Source organism: Rhinolophus ferrumequinum, chromosome 19 (genome assembly GCF_004115265.2).
Source record: "Rhinolophus ferrumequinum isolate MPI-CBG mRhiFer1 chromosome 19, mRhiFer1_v1.p, whole genome shotgun sequence".
Taxonomy (NCBI): domain Eukaryota; kingdom Metazoa; phylum Chordata; class Mammalia; order Chiroptera; family Rhinolophidae; genus Rhinolophus; species Rhinolophus ferrumequinum.
Genome location: NC_046302.1, coordinates 29,532,346 through 29,551,165, shown reverse-complemented (window position 1 = coordinate 29,551,165; position 18,820 = coordinate 29,532,346). Strand labels below are relative to the sequence as shown.

Genomic DNA, 18,820 nt, shown 5'->3' with positions numbered 1-18,820 from the left:
GACAGCAACTGACATGCACCTCCAAAAAATACTAAGTGATATTTATAAATCTAAAGTATTACTTCTGCTCAACTCTCTGGGGACTTGATCTCTTGGCTATATTCCTTTTATTGAACCAACACTTCCTGACTTCCTGACTGCACAGCGAGAACAGGGATGCTGTCATATTCTTGCCTCGAAATCAGACTTACTGTATCTGATACTCTGTCACATGCAAATGAGCAACTACTGATAACGATGGGAACTGGGTGAGGGGAAATGCAAAAGGATTAGAGTGCACTGTGTCACGAAACAATAGTTCTCTCCACAGAAGCCTGAGATAGATAAGTAAACTTATATTCTGAGCTACTTCACATGAAAGCCTTTCTCTTTTGATCATTGGCAAAGCAGACTGACTGCTAGTACAATATCTGGGATTCAAAGGTGGCTTTATGTCCTTTAAAATATGCTATGTACTATCTTTTTTTAATGCATACAGCCCAGAATACTTAAACATAAATCTTTACAACTTTGTAGCCACTCCTGTTTAATTTTTCCAAGTTGGCAATTAGATTCTAAAATTGAAGGTGAAATGCAGTGGGGGGAAGGGGTGTGTGAAAGGAGACGGGTATGGAGGAAGCAGGAGGTACGGGGAAAGGTAGTTAAAAGAAAAGCAAAAATCTTTGCGACTTTGGGTTAGGCAATAACTCCTTAGATGGGGGAAAAAAACTACACAATACAAATTATAAAAGACTGATAAACTGGAATTTGTAATTAAAACTTTCTGCTCTCTAAAAGGCACTGTAATGAATATAAAGAACGAGTCACAGATTAAAAGAAAGTATCTACAAATTACATATCTAATAAATTACCTGTCTCCAGTATATAAGAACTTTCAAAATGTAAAAAAAAAAAATTGCAATAAAATGGACAATAGGTTTGAACTGTCACTTCACCAAAAAAGCAATGCAGATGGCAAATGAACACATGAAAAGATGTTCAACATCATTAACTATTAGGGAACTGCAAATTAAAACCATAATGAAACACCACTATGCACTGATATGAATGTTTAAAAGAAAAATACCAACTGCTGGCAAGGAACTGGTGCAACCGGAACTCTCTAATACATTGGCAGTGGGAATGCAAAATGGTACAGCCTATCTAGAAAACAGTTGGGCAGTTTCTCCCCACACAAATCAGCAATCCCATTCCTATCTATTTACTGAAGAAAAAGGAAAACATGTCTACACAAAGACCTCTACACAAATCTTTGTAGTAGCTTAATCATAATAATTAATATCTGGAATAATCTATATGTCCATCACCTGAAGAATGGATAAACAAATTGTGGTAGATATGTACAGTGAAATACTACCCAGCAATCTAGCAATAAAAAAGATCAAACTCTTGATACGCACTGAGGAATTTCAAAAGCATTATGCTAAGTGAAAGCAGTCAGTCACAAAAGGCTGCATACCATTCCATTTGTATGACATTTGGGCAAAGGCAAAACTATGGGAACAAAAATCAGATCAGCGGTTACCAGGGGCTGGGGAGGAGGCAGGGGATTGCCCTCCAAGGCACATGAAGGAATTTGTGATAACGAAGACATTCCATATCTTGTTTGCGGTGGTAGTCATATGACTATGTCCATTTGTCCAAACTTAAAAAACTACGTCCAAAAGGGTGAACTTTGTTGTAAATAAATTCAGCCTCAATATACTTAAAAATAAATAAATATGGAGCGGGGGACAGTACTTCAAAGAAACAATGCCAATTTTTGGAGAAAAACTGTTATGTTTCCTTAAATGACACATACCACGATACGAGTATATCCTGGAAGTCACTAAAAGCTCCCAACCACAATGACTGTGGTTTGTCCCAACCACAATGATTAAAATCTTCCATTTGGAATGCATTTAATTATTAATTTAATTGTTATAAAATCGGAATTAATGTCAAAGTATTGAGATCAACTGTATCAGTAAACTTCTGATCCTACCTACATGTCATAAGCCAAGTTTTCCCAAAGACTGATCAGCATTTTCCAGGGCTAAATAATTATTTTCTCCTATCCTCCTTCATACTTCTAACCAAGGCTCTCCAGAAATTTCAAGCCTATGCTGAAGAGTCTCAGCTCAATGGAACCTTCAGGAGAAAATGGAAGCTTCATTTGGGATAGACTGCAGATCTTACCTCCCCTCTCCTAAAAATACAGTACTCTCAGGCACCCAGATCTAAGATCACTAACTTGGCATCATACTGACCAGGCAGAGGTATGAGACCTGAGACCCTTCAATAAAACGATTCATTTAATTTGTAGCGAGACTCTGCCAGAAAACGTACAATTCAAAAAGATGATAGTTATCCTCTAACACTGTAAGGAGAGCCTAGATTATTTTATTTACTAATTATATATTCCATGTGCTCCATTTATCAATCAGAACTATAATCCAATGTATTCATTCACTTATTCATTCAACAAACACAAACTCAGTAAATGTAGGGAACGTGTCAAATGCAGAGAATACAAGTGAACAAAATACACACACTTCCTGCCCTTATAGTTTTGAGTTGGCTCTAGGAAAACAGATTTTAGTCAAAGCCACGAAAATGTGATATTTCAATTGTGAAACTGCTTGGAAGGGAGGTAACAGCACTATAAAGACCTGTAATAGAGGGATCTGTCAAAAAGGCTTCCCTGAGGAAGACATGATTCAAGGGGAAGAAAGCATTTCAGCCAGTGAGTGAGGAGTAAAGGCTCTATAGAAAGAAGGAGCCCGACACTGAAAGGCCAGTGGGTCGAAGACAAAGAGGAAACTGTAATGTGAGATGAAGATGGAGCTGGATAAAAGTGGGCAGATTCAAGATATTAAGGGACAAACTCAATGGGATTGAAGGATGATTAGATGGGGGTAAAGAGGAGGAAATACGGGCTTGTACAACTGGATGCAGAGCAGTGCCATTCATAGAAATGGACCCAGTAAAAGAGAACCAATTTTTGGAAGGGAGCAGAATCAAGATGGGAAGAAACATAAGTTTGATTTTGGACATGTTATGTATGAGGTACCCCTGAACCCTCAAAGGGAGAGGTTAACCACAGCTGCAATACAAAAGTTTGGGGCTCAAAAGAGAGGTCTAAGGTAAAGATATACAGACAAAAGCCCCAGCTCTCATTCAACTTTGTGGGGGCAGACAGACTTAAAAAAAAACCAACACACAAAATCATTTTTGTGGAGCATAATTTCGCTCCTAGGGTGTGGAATGGACTTAGTAGTGATTTGCTTTTAACCAACAGAATATGATAGAAGTAACTGTGATTTCAAGGCTGGTCATTAAAAACACTTCCTCCTAGCTCTCTCTTGGATCACACACACTGGGGAGAGCCAGCGCCATGTCAGGAGGACATTCAAGCATCCCTACTGAGAGGTCCACATAGAAGAAACTGAAGCCTCCTGCCAACAACCAGTATTATCGTGCAGGGACGAAAGTGAACTAGTTTGGAAGTAGCCAAGTCAAGCCTTCAGATAAATGCAGCTCCAGCTAACATCCTGACTACAATCTCCTGAAAGATCCTGAGTCCCTGCTAAGCTGCCCCTTCATTCTTGACCCAAAGAAAATATGAGGTAATAAATGTTTGTTGTTTAAAGCCATTAAGTTTAAAGGTAAGTCATTACTCATCAATAGACAACTTCAACAACAAACTAGGACTAGAAAGGAAATTCCTTAACCTACAGTAAACATATTTAATGATGGAACTTCTGATGCATTTCAATACATTAATAAGATGAAATATGCATCCTCACTTCAATTTGACATTGTACTAGAGGTCTTAGCAATAAGAAAAAAATAATTAGAAAATAAAGAGACAGAATAATCTCAGCAGATAGAATGATTTCTACACAGAAATTCTAAAATAATTAAGAGATAAACAATCAAGAGCTAATTCATGATTTCATTAAGGCTGCTGAATACAAGATGACATATAACATTAACCATGCTCCTGTGTGGTAATAACCAATTAGAATATGGAAAAGAGTGGTGGTGAACACTCAATGCAATATATAGATGATGTATTATAGAAATGTACACCTGAAACCTATATAATTTTACTAACAAATGTCACCCCGATAAATATTTTTTTTTTTAAAAGAAAACAAATCACATTCAAAATAGCTATAGAAACTCTACGGTATTTGGGGGTAAACTGGACAAAATATGTGCAAGATATGTAGAAAATTGTGGAGCTTTGTTGAATATAAGAGTACACCTGACTAATGGATAGATATACCATGATCAGAAAAAAAACCCAGCTTCCTCCCAAAATTAATCTATAAATCTGATATAATATTACTGAGGTAAAATTGACATGTAACATAATATAATTCTAATCAAAACACAAATGAAGCTTTGGGTGACTGGATTTATTATAAAGAAGTACCTAAAACCATGTGTTACTCAGAAACAAACATATAGATGTATGGAAAATTGGAAAGGCACTATTACAAACCAGAGCAGTAAACTAGTGCAGAGACAAGTGGTTTTCCACATGGTAAAACAAATTCAGATCCCACCTCATACCAGTAACAAAAGTAAATCAGTGAACAGAAAATAACTGAAGCCAACATTGTTAAAACAACATAGCAGCTATTTTGGCCTATGACCTACCGGCTAACGTAAGTATGGCTGTAGTCTCTTAGATTTCAGTATTATAGGCTCCACCTCCTATAAAGTATTTAGGCCAACATTTCTGCCACTCTTTGAGTCAAGTGATTATTGATTAAAATTTAGTACTAAGAATGCTCATTCACTAGCCCTCCCAAAAAAGAACCCATTTTCAATTATTAGCGTATTCTCATTCTACCTGTTTAACAAAAAATTAGTAGAAGCCAATCTAAAACTCCTGCACAAAATGATATCCACATTCCATATAACCATGGATATTCTCTAACTCTGTTTACATCCCAGGTATTACCCCAAGCTTAGAGGTTGGGGGAACAAGCTTATCATTTGGGATATTCATGGTAGAGACTACTATAAAATTTATTGGCTGAAATGTTTCAATGCAGAACATTCATTGTTTGGTATTTTGAGTGCAATGTCAGTTTCTAAGGTAATTAACTGACTTAATTTCTAGCAATGCCTTTAAAAGTTTCTATTTTTCCCCAATTATAAAGTAATATATACTCAGTGCAAAGAACATAGCAAACGCAGAAAAGTAGAAGATATAAAACCACCTATAAATCCTAATTCCAGTTAAACACTACCACCAATGGGTTAAGTGTTCTTCCAATCACTCAGAATAGATAGTAAATATGTTTTAAAACAAGTTTGCAATGTCTATTTTGCCTCATCTTAGTGTCTTAAATGTCCTCATCAGAGGAAAAGAAAGGGATGAGTGACTACAAAGGAGTAGCATGAGATCTTCATGGTGATGCTGTATATTGATTTTTTAAAAAAATTAAAGTAATACGCCCAACAGACATTTCTAACCCCTCTTCCCATCCCAACCACTGAGCATCATATCTTAGGCAACATCAAATATCTTAAAGATCACTTCAAAATTGCCCTGATATTCACAAAGCTATGTCAAAATGCCACATATTGTCTTACACTTAAAGAATAGACATAACTTGGATACAAAGAGGGCTTCCTGACTCATGATTCTGACTCTTGCTCTCCCTCCCCTCCCCCAAGGGTCTCTACTGCTAACAAACCCAGCCCCCGGCCACAAGACAGTGCAAGGACCAGCCAGATCAAGCACCAGCCTCAGGCCTGGGCTTCTTGAGTCTCAGAGCTGCAGCCTGCACGTTTAGGCCAGCAGTCAGCCGCGCGGCCCACACAGAGAAAGCCCACCCGCAGTCCGAGAGAACGAGGACAAGGAGAGGCCCGTAGGTAGTGACAGGCAGACGGTCCTGGTGGTGACTAAGTCCTGACTCTAACTTGGCTTCTGCAAAGACACAGGAATCCTTTGATTAATCCCCTTTTCTGCTTAAGCGAGTTTGAATTGGGTTCCTGACACAACCGGAACACCTGGGAGGGAGTGCAGGGAGGGACTGGGTGGAACTCACAGGTAAAAGTGACAGGCTCCAGTCCACTGAGAGCTCTCCTCTACTGGTCATAAACAATCACACAGTATGAGGCACGCTACACTATTTGCAAAGATCCTTCTCAGTGCCCCTATCACAAAAACATATCAACTGTAAGTATGTATAACACTCATCACAGAAATAAAGGATCACAACACAACACAGCACCCATCCCCAGCCTTGTTAAGAATAAGAAGCTCACCTTTAGCGCTCCCTCTCCAGCCCCTCCTTCCCGAGTTCCTCAGCGGCGCCCTCTGTTCTGAACTCATCGTTCTACCTTTTCCTGAGGGTGTTACCCCACTGGCACTCTTAACACTACCTTGTTTACATTTGTTTCTGGCTGCTTATAAAGGGAAAAATGTGACTTGCTTATTTTCTAACACTGTTCCTGAGATCCATCCATCCACATGTCTGTCGCATGTGGTTGTAGCTAATTCTTTTTCACTACTGAATGGCACTCCATTGGCTAAGCATACCACAGTTTATTCGTTCTCCTCTTAATGGACATTTGGTTCTTTTTAGGTTTCTGTTACTACAACCAGTACTGCTATGAACACTCGTGAGCATGTCTCCTGGTGCACACAGGCAAGAGTCTTTATTTAGGGCAGGGGTCAGCAAACTTTTTCCTGCAAAAGGCCAGAGGGTAAACACTTTAGGCCCTGCCGGACACAAGATCTCTGCTGCAACCACTCAACTGTGGTACCACAAAAGCAGCATAAATGCTATGTAAATAAGTGAATGTGACAGGATTTCAATGAAGCTTTATGGACACTGAAATTTGAATTTCATATAATTTTCACATTATAAATTACAAAATATTATTTAAAAATTTTTAACCATTTAAAAAATGTTAAAAACCTTTCGTAACTATGAGTTGTCACACCAATCTCTGATCTAGAGTATATTCTTAGGGGTATTAGGTTACAGGGTATGTATATTTTAAACATGACTGAATATGTTTTTGAACATGTTGAAAAACAAACATGACCAATTTGTTTTTCCAGGTGGTTGAAGCAAAATAGAAAGCAAAATGAGAGCTAGGGATGTATTATATTATATCTTTGGCAACATTTATTGATATTGGACTTTATTTTTTGGAATCTGGTGGGTGTGTAGTTGATATTTCATTTGCATTTCCCCACCATCTCTGACCTTCCTGGCCATTCCATGTCCTCTTCTCTACTGTGTCTACTGAAGTCCAGTCTACTTTTCTACTGAGTGGGTTGTTTTGTCTTTTTCCTATTAGTTTGTAAAGATCTCTTTACAGTCTGGATTCTAATCTTCTGTCAGTACACGTACTGCAAGTATCTTTTCCTGGTTTATATAGCTTATCTTCTTAACAAGAGTGTCTTTTATGGTTCACATTTTCTGTCTTAAAAAATTCTTCTCTATGTAGAGATCTTTAAAAATAATGTTGTAAGTCTAAATATTTTAGAATTTTACCCTTCAGGTTTAAGTAGAGATTCGATGTCATTTTCTTCCATGTGGACAACGAACTGTCCCAGTGCATTCTCTTCCCTAATAGCGTGCAATACCAACTTTGTCATAAACCAGGTTTCCAGGGTTCTATGTTCTGTTCCGTAGGTCTACCTGTCTATCCCTACACCACACTGATGTCTTATTAGCTTTATAATAATTCTTGATATATGGTAAAGCAAGCCTTCTCACCTTTCACTACTTCTCGAGGAGTACCTTGGCTACTCTTGATCCACTGGCCTTCTTTAGTTATGATGACCATTTAATTACTTAAAATGATTTCCACCCACTGCAAAAGAAATCTAGTAGCTAAAAGTATTTATATGTCTATGGCGGAATAATTCTGTTCTGAGAAAATTAATTTGAAAAATCATAAGGTCATGAAAAAGAAGTTGGTGATGAGGAATTTAACTCAAGTTCTTAAAAGTTAAGTTCCAAAAATGTTTTTCAAAATGACATCATTTTGAAAGCAACTTTTATGTCTACTATATTGTTAATCCTTAAAGAAAAAAGTTTCAGTCGAGTCACAACTCAATACATGCTCTCTGGACATTTACTGAGTCCTGGACAACTATGCCCTTGATACCTCTCGGGTACTGAATATGGTACAAGCATGAATGTAAGACCTTATCACACTGTTAACCACCAGTCTAAGAGACGAGCCATTCACGTTACAAAAGAGAAACATCAATTCAGGAAACCTGGCAGGAAAAAGACATCCAGATAGGGAAGTTTCTAAACAGGTTTTATCAGAAGGCAGTGTAAGACTAAACTTTCTACAAGGTTTTCTTTAATTTTTTTCTGGCTCTCCTTTACCTAAAACCATTTATGGCTTCCCACTGTCCTTCTGTTTTATTCTAAAGAATACTGTTACTGCAGGACCCAAATCTGAGAGTCCTCACTAAAAAAAATTCCATGGTCAAGTAAGTTAGGGAACATTATATACTCTATTTGCCCTGGGAGATTCATATTATGTATCATTGCACTAAACGTTCTGTGAGTTCTGCAATAAGGAAACCTATTTAATTTTGTTAACTCAGAACTTCTCCTTTTCAAGCATGGAACTTGACCCATCTATTAGATTGGTGCAAAAGTGGTTGCGGTTTAACAGGTTAAAATAATTGCAAAAACCGCAATTACTTTTGCACCAACCTAATACTTTGTCTTTCTTTTTTGTATAACATAAAGCAGGTCTCAAAAAGCAATAAATAAAGTAATGAAGATTGGTTTCAAATCCTGGAATTAGGCAATTTTTAAGTCATGGACTGAATTCCTTCTGCAAAATTGATATTTCTGTGAACCTGCGAATTCCATGAAAAAGAGATCCCATTGTGTTTAAAACTCTCACAAGGAAGGCCTTCATAAAGTGATGGTTAATTCTGTAATATCTTGATTTAACTGTTTTATGTTCAGATTTCTGTAATGTTCCTTAACAAAACATACACCTGGATAACAAATAGTTGTGGACAAAAATGGGAAATCCAAGTCACCATTACATAAATTCCTAAAAGAAAAGAATCTACAAACTTCCCTTCAGAGAAGTGAAATTTGTCAACTATTTCTACTATCAATTTTTTTTTCTAAGTTTAGAATATGCTAAACTTCTATCCTATCGGCATTACATATTGCCTTTAGGAAATGCAACACTATTTCACACAGGGTACTGTGAGGAAGGAGTTAATGCAGCAGGTCTGTTTTACTCAGTCCTTGCTAATCTGGGGGGGGCGGGGGGGGGGGCGGGAGGGAATGCCAGGAGCCATAGCAATGACCCCAGGCCAAACTCTGAGAATTAAACTCCTGGAATGTTCACATCACTGGTTACGATGTTAGAGGCAGTGGGTCAGAAAGTACCAAGAGGTTGGCACTATTTAAAGTAATCGAGATTTATGGTGTACCTGGTATGTGTTCGGGTCCTAAGTCTCAGTTAGCAGGGCTGGCCTTAGGGCAAGGATGTGCCTATGTGACCAGCCTGCTCTGAGAACTCGGGACTGTAACACTCACGTGCTTCCCTGGCCAGAGACATCTTCTACGTGTCTCTCATTCACAGCTAGAGAGAAAACTGTGTCCATGGGATCCTCGCAGCGGAAAGAGTCGGAAGTCCAGGCCTGATCTCTCTAGCATTCACCTACGCGTATCCTTTTCTTACGGTTCCCACACTGCATCCTTTGCTGTAATAAACCTTAACCTGGGTACAGCGTATGTTGAGTTGTGAGTCCTTCCAGTAAATCACCCTAGTGGGTAGTCATGGGACCAACAAAACAAACACCATCAAAAAATGTGGTGAGTTGTTACCTACTTCTCTCATTATTTTTCAGAGGCTAAATGATCATAATCCCAATCTCCTTAAATGAATAAATCAGTGTACAGGATAAAATTGAACATAGCAGGCCTGAGCCTGCTGTCCTTAGAAGGTTTGGAACCAGATGCTAACATCTGGAAATTTGAATGATAAACAGTTTCTTACACCACATAAAATTTACCTTAAATAACAGGTGTGGTCACTGAGCCTAAACTGTTTGTACAAACAATACAGTTTATGCAAAACCCCTGCTTTTCTTTTGGGAGCTGAAATTTTGGTACATTCTAGGCAGAGGGTACCTCCAGCCCCAATAAAAATGATGGCATTGAGTCTAATGAGTTTCCCTGGCTGACAACACTTCACATGTGTTGTCACAATTCACTGCTGGAAGAATAAAGCACACCTTGAGTGAGACCCCTGGGGGAGGACTCTTGGAAGCTTATGCCTGGTTTCCTCCAGACTTCACCCCATGCTCTTTTCCCTTTGTTAATACTGCTTTGTATCCTTTCACTGTAATAAATCTTAGCCATTACTATGACTACATGCTGAATCCTGTCTGCTGAGTCTTCCTAGCCAGTCCCTGAACCTGGGGTTGGTCCTGGGAACCCCTAACACACTCAGCTTATTAAAGCAGAAATAAATGTCTATTAGGCCAAACGCTGAAATTCACATTTGGGTTCAAATTTTAATTCCAGCACTTAATCAACTGTATTATCCTAGTAGTATTACTTTATTTGCATAAACATGGGCCTCTTTATTCCTCTAAATGAGAAAAACATACCCACCTTATAGTCCCATCACACTAAATTAAATGAGGTAATGCAAAACACACTCAGATACCACAGCACATACTCAGTAAATATTAAATAGTATTTCTAGAGGCACTTTCTTAGATGAAACAAAAAAAATCAGGAAACTTTTATACTTGTACGGATGCAATGAGAATTCAAACAGCATTTGGAGTACTGGAAAGAGATGCTCACAGGCAAAGTTTAATTAACCCTGCATCTTCAATACTGGCTCTATGAGGGATTTCCGGTCCACATGACAGAATTATTGGGTAAGCTAAAGCAGGTTAAACCCTATATAATAAGTATCTTTATTGCTAAACCTGGCTTAAATTTAGTCTTCAAATTAACCTCCCTAATGAGAAGTGAATGACTAATTTATTCGTACTGGGCCATGCTGGATGGTTGAATTTCTCAAATTACTAAAATGAGATTTTAGGGCCGGCCTGGTGGCTCAGGCGGTTGGAGCTCTGTGCTCCTAACGCCGGAGGCTGCCGGTTCAATTCCCACATGGGCCAGTGGGCTCTCAACCACAAGGTTGCCGGGTTCATCTCCTTGACTCCTGCAAGGGATGGTGAGCTGTGTCCCCTGCAACTAAGATTGAACACAGCACCTTAAGCTGAGCTGCCTCCCGGATGGCTCAGTTGGTTGGAGCGCGTCCTCTCAACCACAAGGTTGCCGGTTCAACTGCTGCAAGGGATGGTGGGCTGTGCACCCTGCAACTAGCAATGGCAACTGGACCTGGAGCTGAGCTGCAGCCTCCACAACTAAGACTGAAAGGACAACAACTTGACTTGGAAAATGTCCTGGAAGTACACACTGTTCCCCCAATAAAGTCCTGTTCCCGTTCCCCAATAAAATCTTAAAAACAATAAAACAAAATAAAAATTAAAAAAATAATAATAAAATAAGATTTTAGTACAAGCCATTGTCTTGTGCGTATATGAGGCAAAAAGTTCAATCAACAAAAGTCCGAAACCTACGGAGCTACAAGAACAAACACCAATATAAAGAGAAGTGCAACCCTGAAGTCATTCACTCCCAGCTATCAACTTACCCCAAAGTGGTTTTTCAAATGAATTCATATCCCAAATCCAAATGTCCCACATCTCCTGTGAAAAATAAATTTCCTAAAATCAGTTTATTACAGAACAACTCTACCTTCTCCCCCTTACCTCAGCCACCCTATTCCACTGGACTCTAGGCCAGCCACCACCTAAGGCCAAGGACCATGTCTACCTTCCCAATGCTGAGCATGGTACCAGGCACACAGTAGGTGTTCAGTTATTGTCTATTACATGAACGAATGAGTCAATGAATAAAGTATTACTGAGATCCAACATCAAGCTCAATGGAAATACTATAAAATATTTTGCCTCCTCTCAGAAATCCATGAGGATACTAACTTTCCAAATGGGCAGGCCCGAAACACATACACAGTACCTATGGCAGCTATTGTTTGTTCCTTACACCGCCCGCAGCCCCTATGTTTTTCACAGCATCAGACCCCCAAATGAATTCAGGTGATCATTCTCTGCTAGGCTGCCTATTCTTGATTGGTCCAAGCCAACCATGGCCGTTCTATTCGTCTTGCCACGCAAGTGACCAAATTTCAACCAATGGGACCTGAGGGGAAGTCTACAGGGAAGCAGCAGGAAAAGTTATGCTCCCTCCTATAGATGCTGAAAGAGAAACTACTTTTCCGCCTTTGGATATTGTTTGTACAGCATACACAGAAGGGCTGCAGTCATCCTGATGTCATGAGGGAAACCAACATGCTGAGGATGGCAAAGTGCAAACATGAAAGCACACGGGACCCTGACACTCTCATGGAGTCACTGAGCAGGCCAGCCCTGAAATCTCCTATATCTGGACCCCTTGTTGTGTGAGCTGATAAAGCCCTCATCGTTTAGCTAGGTATTCTGCTATTACAGTCAAAAACATCCCAACACACCACTCTGGAATCTACAATTATTGATTTAGATAGGTATTATTTTGTGGGAAAAAAGAGATGTGAATCAGCTGAAAATTCAAATTAAGGAGTCCACTTTTATAGGAGATTGAATAGAAGCTGAATTTCAATAAATATTTAAGAGCTACAAACTAGAACTTGGTATGTAACATGCTCATCTTAGACACTTTATTTAATCTATCATAATCACATATCCCTAATTCATTCAAGCTTTAGTCAGTATCAAAATACGTGCAAGACACTATACTAAGTAACCTGATACACAAAAATATGAAAAAGGCTCAGTCCATCCTCGATAAGCTTGCATTTTAGGGGGAGAGATAATAAGGTAAATTTGTGTGGCACTTCACAGCCTACAAAATGCTTTTATATCTTTGTGACAGGTACCAAGTTATAAGAGGCTACAGTCCACAAAGGAGAGAAAGTGGTAAGAGAGAATGACTCAGGAACTGACTTGAGTGAGTAAAGGGCAAAGGGGTATTTCAAGTGGACAAAACAGTGTGAGCTAAAACAGAGAGGCAGGCAAATGCAGGGAGTGTCTAGAGGACAGCAAACAAAAACTGGGAGAAATGGTTGGGGGGTGAGTTCAGAATAGGGCGAGTCTTGACTATCATGCTAAGGAGTTTGAAGAGCAATGGTCAAGGCAAGTCTTCCTACGTGTTTACTTTTAGCTCTTGAATACAAATGCCAAATCATTACAGCAGAACTCTGTGGTTTTTCAGAAAATTTACATCTTTCCTCCCAACCATAAACTCTGACACCAGGAAATACACAGCCACCATCAACAGCGGAAAACCCCAGGGATCCTGGGAGCACTTTCTGGTAAGCAAAGGATCAGGCAGGAAGCCCCTCCAGGCCAGGGCCCCATGCTATTTTCTGGTCATGGAGTCCTCAAAGTTTCTAAGGTTTTATTCTGTATCTTTGCCAAAACACCAACCTTAGCCCTGAGATCTAATGCTGCCCTCTTCTCCTCAAATTACCACTCTTTCTTCTTCCCTTTACCACCTTCTAAACAGGTAGTCTTGGGGTGGCTTGTTAGCTCAGTTGGTTAGAGCGTGGTGCTAATAACACCAAGGTTGCCGGTTCAAAACCCGCATCGGCCATTGTGAGCTGTGCCCTCCTTAAAAAAAAAAGAGGGAAGGCTGCAGGAGTAGCACATTTGCAAAAGAAAAGATGGGAAAATTATTTTTAAAAAATTTTTTTAAAAAGTAGTCTTTATTCTCTGTCTCTAATTTCTCAATTCCTCAATACAGTGTAGTCTGGCTTCAATTCAATGAAACCGTTTGATCAATCTAATGCCCTAACTAAAAAGACCAATCTCTTTCTCAGACTCATTCTACTTGACATCTCAGCCTCTCAAATTATTTTTAGAATAGGCAGAGTATAGAGAAATATAACCTCTTCTTTTCTTGGTTCCCAGGATCATTTGTAGTTCTCCAACTTTTCTGACCATGCTTCCATCTTCTTTCCTGGCTCATCCCACTCTGCCTGGATCTGCTTAGGCTGCCTGACACGACACATACGCTCCTTGGAAACTCACCAGATGTAAAGCTTCACCCACCATGTGACAATGGATCCCATATCTGTACCTTCTTCTAGGGACTCTCTGGTTAGACTACCAGCTCCTCCAGAATGAGAATTATGTTTTTTTTCATACTTGAGTCCTAAAAATCTCATGAAATGTCTGAAGACAGCCAAAACTCATATGCAAAATAACATCCCCATCCCAGTGTCACTCTGTCATTTCCTAATGCTTTACTTTCCATTCTAGCACCAAACACTAATTTATACCTTAATATATACTAATCAGTTTATTAATTATCTTGCAAGCTTCATGAGGCAGAGACTTTATTTCATTTTAACGCTATTACTACAGCACCTGGAATAGAACATGATACATGGTAGAAGAGTTCAAAATTATTTATTAAATGAATGAGAATCCAGAAAACAATACCATGCAGGAAGAAATAAAGGTAATGGAAATTAAAGCATTTTAAGGTTGTTGTGTTTAGGTATAGGGTAGACGTATTTAATTGACTTTATACTTTTTAGGATCACATATTATTGAAAATTAAACGGTAAACAACTAAGTAAAAAAACAACATATAACTTAAAAACTAAAGTTGAAAAAAGGAGGGATAAGAAAATCAATCAATTCAAAAGAAAACGAGAAGGAAATTGAAAATCAGACAAAAACCACAAATATAGAAAGCACGAAATGAAATGGTAGGAATAACTCTCAAAACATAAATAACTAAAATAAAGATAAGAAGACTAATTGTATCCATTAAAAGATAAGTTGTTAGATTAGATTTTTAGAAGATGTGGTACATATACACAATGGAATATTACGCGGTCATAAAAAAGAATGAAATCTTACCCATTTGTAACAAGATAGATGGGCCTAGAGGGTATTACGCTAATTGAATTAAGTCAGAGAAAGGGAAATACCATATGATCTCACTATATGTGGAATCTAAAGAACAAAATAAACAAACAAATAAACAAATACAGAGAACAAACTGATAGTTGCCAGATTGGAAGAGTTTTGGAGGCTGAGTGAAAAAGGTGAAGGGATTAAGAAGTACAAATTGGTAGGTACAAAATACGTAGTTACGGGGAAGTAAAGTACAGCATAGGAAATATAGTCAATTATATTGCAATAACTATGTAAAGTGCTAGGTGGGATACCAGACTAACGGGGGGATTACTTTGTAAATTACGTAAATGTCTAACCACTACGCTGTACACCTGAAACTAATATAATATTGAGTGTCAAGTATAATTGAAAAAAATTCTTAAATAAAAATTTTTCATTCAAAAAAGCTATATGCTATGAGACATACACTAAATACATAAGGATTCAGAAAAATTAAAAGTGAAAGCAACCCCACCAAAGAAAATATACAGATGGCAAATGAGTATATGAAAAGATGCTTCACATCATATGTCATCAGCAAAATGAAAATCAAAACAATGAGATACCATTACACACCTGTTAGAATGGCCAAAATCTGGAACACTGACAGCACCAAATGCTGGTGAGAAACGCTCCCTCATCCAATAAGAACTCTCATCCACTGCTGGTGAGAATGCAATATGGCACAGCCACTTTGCAAGACAGCTGAGCAGTTTCTTACAAATCTAAACATATATTTACCATACCATCCAGCAATCATACTCCTTGGTATTTATACAAAAGAGTTGAAAACTTTTGTACACATAAAAACCTGTACGAGAATGTTTGTAACAGCTTCATCTATAATTGCCAAAACTTGGAAACCAAGCTGTCCTTCAATAGGTGAATGGATGTATAAACTCGGTACATCCAGACAATGGAATATTATTCAGCATTAAAAAGAAAGCAGCTATCAAGCTGTGAAAAGAAATGGAGGAACCGTAAACGCATATTACTAAGGGAAGAACCCAAGTTGAGAAGGCTGCATACTGTATGATCCCAATGATATGATAATCTAGAAAAGGCAAAACTATGGTGACAATAAAAAGATGAGTGGTAGCAGGGGTGGGGATCAGGATAAACAGGCAGAGCACAGAGGACTTTTTAGGGCAGTGAAAAATACTCGGTATGACATTATAATGATGGATACATGAATGTACAATACCAAGAGTGACCCTTAGGGACTTTGGACTTTGAGTGATTATGATGTGTCATTGTAGATTTATCCTTGATTTAAAAAAAAAGTCCACTCTGGTGAGTGTTGCTGATAATGGGGGGGGGGGGCTATGCATGAGTGGGGGCAAGGAGTATATGGGAAATCTCTGCATCTTCTCAATTTTATTGTAAACCTAAAACTGCTCTAAAAGATAGTCTTAAAAAAAGTAAAAGTATGGGAGACTTACACATAGGAAGGTGGAACAGTTTATACTGCACTAACCCTCCCACAAATAACAGTTATAAACTCTGACTAAAACATAAAAACAACTATTTAAAAGCACTGGAGAGCAACCAAAACTCAGAAACTAGAGAGAAACCAAACCTTGAAAGAGAGGAGATATACCACATAGGTGAGATTTGCGTTTATATATAATAGCTGCTTGCTGAGGGCAGACAGAGCCTAAACTGTTCAGAGTGGCTGAAACTCAAGAAGGAAGTTACAATCATATTCGCTTGAGACATTAAAAGATGAAGTTTGGAGCTAGCAGAGTAACTAGAAAGTGGAGAAGGAAATCCTAGAAAATAGGTAACCCCAAAATATATGTTTATAAACTCCACCACAATTCTTAGCTGAATCCTGAATCACACAACACAGGAGAGAACTCAAAGAAAAACAACAGCTAGATAGCTGAAAGAATATCAGCTGTTGCCCAAATGCAGGGGAGACAGGGTTTGGTGTTTAAGTCTAGCCAGGTAACAGCTTGCCAGAACAACAAAGAATCAACACACTTTAGGAGAAAAACAGAATTGCAGATCACAAAAATATTATCATCCATAATATCCAGTTTACAATAAAAAAATTACTACACATGAAAACAAACACGAAAATGACCTACAATCAAGAAAAAAAGCAATCAACATACAGTGAACACAAAATGACCCAGATGTTGCAATTACTTGACAAGGACTATAAAGCAGCTACTATAAGTATGTTCAAAAACTTTATTAAAGAAGAGAGGAAACTCGCATCAAACAATGAAAACTATAAAAAGAACTATCGATATAGAACCAGGCAGAACACAGAAATACAAACTCTGACAGCAGATTTAACAGCAGATTAGCGATAACTTAAAAACAGATCAAAAGCAATGATCCAATCTGAAGATCTGACAGGAAAGAAAAATTTTTTAATGAACAGAGAGCCTCAGTGAGCGATGCTACAATCCCATAAAGTTTAACATATGGGAAATAGGTGTCCCAAAAGGGGAGCACGGAAAAACTTATGCAGAAAAGTATCTGTAAAAATAACAGTTGAAAATGTCCACAATTTGGGAAAACATAAAATTGCAAATCTAAGTCCACTACACCTGACGCAACATAAATCACAACTAGAGCACATCATATTCAAACTGCTGAAAACTAAAGATACAAGAAAATCCTGAAAAAGCCAGAGGAAAAACAACATACATAGAGAAAAACAGCTGACTTCTCATTACATGAAACAAAGACAGGTTCAGGTAAACAAAGCCAAAACAACTCATCTCTTGCAGACCTGTGCTGAAAGAAATGCTAAAGGAAGTTATTCAGGCAGAAGGGAAATGACACCAAATGGAAACTCAGATCTGTAATTGTAAAAAGAAATGAAGATTTCAATAATAGTAAATATATGAATAAATATAAAAGACTATTTTTTCTCTCTTGATTTCTTAAAAGACATATAACTGATTAAAACAAAAATCATAACTGTATTGTAAAATTTATTAATATAAAGACGTGATACATGACAAAATTAGAGCAAAGGATGGAGGTGGAAGTGAACTACACAGTTGCAAAGGACTTAAATTTCATGTGAAATAGTGTAACTCAGCACCCATTCATATTTAAAACAAAAACAAAAGAAATCCTGGCAAATCAGAAACAGGAATGAACTCTGTTAACCTGGTAAAGGATATCTGCTCCAAATCTACAGTAAACAAAATACATACTGGTGATGTGTTAGAAACATAACGGCAGAACCAGTCCAAAATTGTCCTTTCCTGTTTCTAACAAGATACCGCATTGCCTTTCAGAGGCCGCAGACCAAAACGCATATTGTGCAGCCGAAGCATGTGCAGAGGGCAGAGAATATTCTGCACCCAGAACCAAAATTTCACCCCCCTCACGGAACCAAAGCACCAAGACATGACTGGAAATTGAACACCGGGACCCTTTCAGAAGTACAGAGTCCCTTGTGCAGGAAGATACGATGCTGAAGCCCCTGACTGTATCTTACCAGAAAGAGCCAAGTTCCAAAGCTCGCCAATCAAAAACTGGACCACCAGCACTTCCACATACCAGCCTATTCCCCCTAATCCTTAATCTTTGCCTTTAAAAACCCTTGATTAAAAACCATCAGGGAGTTCAAGTTTTAAGTGATAGCTTCCCATTATCCTTGCTTGGTGCTCTACAAATAAAACGGCTTTAATTTCTCCATTGCAAACCTCGATGTCCAGTGTTTGGCTTTGCTGTGCGTCAGACGGGTTGATCCTCGTTCGATTCAGTTCGGTAACAGAAGTGTTCCTTTTAAAGTTAGGAAAAAGGAAAAAATGCCTTTGATCA

The 18,820-nt window shown here is 38.4% G+C and overlaps 1 protein-coding gene across 1 annotated transcript in view; it reads right to left on the bottom strand.

The window, feature by feature from the left end:
* GALNT1 (polypeptide N-acetylgalactosaminyltransferase 1) overlaps positions 1-11,723 on the bottom strand; it is a 64,919-nt gene extending 53,196 nt beyond the window's left edge. The window contains exon 1 of the mRNA XM_033087532.1: positions 11,692-11,723. The gene's annotated coding sequence lies outside the window, so the exon portion shown is untranslated. The remainder of the gene's footprint in view (positions 1-11,691) is intronic.
* Positions 11,724-18,820: the final 7,097 nt, after the last annotated feature.